This window comes from Aethalodelphis obliquidens, unplaced genomic scaffold, assembly GCF_003676395.1.
Source record: "Aethalodelphis obliquidens isolate GAN/ISIS:26980383/991018 unplaced genomic scaffold, ASM367639v1 scaffold75, whole genome shotgun sequence".
Lineage (NCBI taxonomy): Eukaryota > Metazoa > Chordata > Mammalia > Artiodactyla > Delphinidae > Aethalodelphis > Aethalodelphis obliquidens.
In genome coordinates this window covers 8,282,799-8,285,499 of record NW_020838019.1, presented here as the reverse complement: position 1 = coordinate 8,285,499, position 2,701 = coordinate 8,282,799, and positions in this window count along the sequence as shown.

Sequence of the window (2,701 nt, the reverse complement as noted above, 5' to 3'; positions counted from 1 at the left end):
GCTGGGCTGGGAGGGCGCTGGCAGTGCGTCGCCGGGTGGAGGGGAAGCGCTCAGGCCCGCCCCTCTCCGCCCCATTCTCCCTCTCGCCCTCCTCCTCTTTTCTCCTTTCTTTTCCTTTCTCCGCCTCTTTTCCCCTCAGCCAGAGCTTTGGGCCTCTTCGAGAACCATCAGTGCGGCGACCTTCCAACCTTTACTCCCCAATCCGGGTGCAAAACCTATGGAACCTCTGCTGGGAAACATCTGGCGCGACCACTCTAGACACTTGAAGTCCTGAAGCTGGAGAGCTGCGGTTCTTGGAGGGACACACGGCGGGGGGCCGGACGGCCTGCACTCCCAGGGGTGTAGGTCAGAGATGGGGAGGAAGGGTCAGGAACAGATGATCAGCTGCACCTGTAGATCGTCAGAGAAAGAGATTTTAGATGATTAGAGATGGAGACAGAGAGATGAGAGAGATAGGCAGAAATGGGAAGAGATACAGAGATGGAAACAAAGTGAAGGCCCCTCCTTCCTCATCTCCCTCCTCCCTTCCGCTCCCCTCCCTCCTTTCTTCCTTCCTTCCTTCCTTCCTTCCTTCCTTCCTTCTCCTTCCCCTCTTCTTCCTTCTATGACTATTTAAGCATTTACTTGGCCTCAGGCATAATGCTAGGTGCTAGATAAACGCTTGGAAACCCAGCAGTCCTGGTCTCTGTCCCTGAGGAATGTCCCCTTCCTCCCTCAGGAAGGAGAATTCATTAGGTGCTAAGCTGTGACGGGGAACTCCAGCAGGTGTGGGAACACCTGACCTCAGTCCCTAAACTAGTATAGGTGGTCAGGGAAGGCTCCCTGGAAGAAGGGACTTCTGGGCTGACACCTGAAGAGCTACAAGACTTGAGAGTATTGGGGTGGGGGGAGGGATGTGGAAGGCACAGTCTAAGGAACAACATTTACAAAGGTCCAGAGGTGAAGGACAGCAAGAGGCACTGGAGAAGGACGTTCCCTCTATCTGAAAACTGGGGGGGAGGGGGGAGGGTGAGGAGATGGGACTGGGGTTCGGCAGGGACCAATCTGAGGAGAAGAGTCATGGGCTGAAAGGGTCAGCAACAAGCTGCCTGCGAGGGCCTTGGAAGTCAGGGTGATGAATCTGGTCTGTATCGTAAGAACCAGAAAAGCTTCTGCAGCTTGGGTGTCAGTGGGTTTCAGAGAAGTACAGGCTTGCCTGGCAGGCATGTGCTGCTGGCTGGCCAGGAGTCAACCTGAAAGGCACCCCTTGGGAAGGACTTCGCTCCACAGGAGGAGCCCAGCCCAGCATCCTGACCCAGGGAGAAGCCTTGGCTATTTGGGGGAGGGTGAGTCTGAGGTCAGTGGGAGAGGGGGTTGCCTCCTGGCTAGGCCCCATTTGGCTCAGGTCCACATCCTCTGGATAACCAGAGAGCCAAGTTGGAGAGCAGAGAGCTAGGAGTGAAAATGGAAAAAGTTGTCTCACTGAAGCAGGGCTTACAAACTCGTGGCCTGTGGGCTGAATCCCGCCTGAACAGCACTTTGAAACTCGGGACACTTCATCTAAAAATCTGACTTTCTGGTTTGCTTTCAGAAATCCCCCCAAATCTGGCAATACTGGGTGCCGATGTCCACATGGCAACAATTAGCTGAGGCATGTACTTTGGTTTGCCACAGTCTCCACCATTCTCTATTGCCTTGCATGTGACTCAGCTCAGTTTTGCTCATTTACATCACTTGTCCCATTTGAGGTTTAACATTTTCCCGAAAACCTTTGTAAGACAGTGGGCACTTCTGGCACAGGGCAGCTGTGACTGTGCCTCTTCACAGTCTGTGTAGTTTGGGCATTCCAAGGGCATTGGTGCCCAGTGTAGGTGCTTGGTGTCCATTTAGAGATGGTGACAGCTGCAGAAGCAGGTGTCCATTGTACCCAGCAGAGCAGTGGCAGTGCCCAGTAGTGACTAAGGCCCAGGGGACCAGGAGATCATAGGCAGTTATCTAGTGGAAATGAACTTGTCTGCGAGTGCATTCGATGCACTCCAGGACCCCTGTGTATCCCTTTAGCTCTCTCTGCCTTGGCAACCTGCCATGGTCACCCTGGGAGCCATGGTAACCCCGGGAGCCCCATGGTGATGTGGCAGAACCACAAAATGAAAGCAACCAGTCCCCCTGTAGACTTGGTAAGTGGAAAAAGAAACTTTGACATAATACTATAAACCACTGACATCTGGGGATACCGTTGGTATTGCAGCATCTTTCAGCCCATACTAATACAGGTAAAAATTGTGGGCCCCCCCGAAAGGTATGTTCTACTCCTAACCGCCAGTACCTGTACATGTGCCCTCATTTGGAAATAGAGTCTTTGCAGATATCACCAAGTTAAGATGAGGTCATACTGGATAAGGGTGGGCCCTAATCCAATGACTGGTGTCCTTATAAGAGAAGAAATTTGCACACAGAGACACACATGTGACCATGGAGGCAGAGTTTGAAGTGACACAGCTGCAAGACAAGGAATCCCAAGGACTGACAGGAGCCCCAGAAGTGGGGAGAGATGAGGAAGCATTTTCTCTAGAGCCTTTGGAGAGAGCGTGGGTCTGACAACACCTTGATTTTGGACTTCTAGCCTCCAGAATTATGATAGAATAAATTTCTGACGTTTTAAACCACCCAGTTTGTGCTACTTGGTTACAGCAGCCCTAAGAAATTAATGCAGGCTTCAATG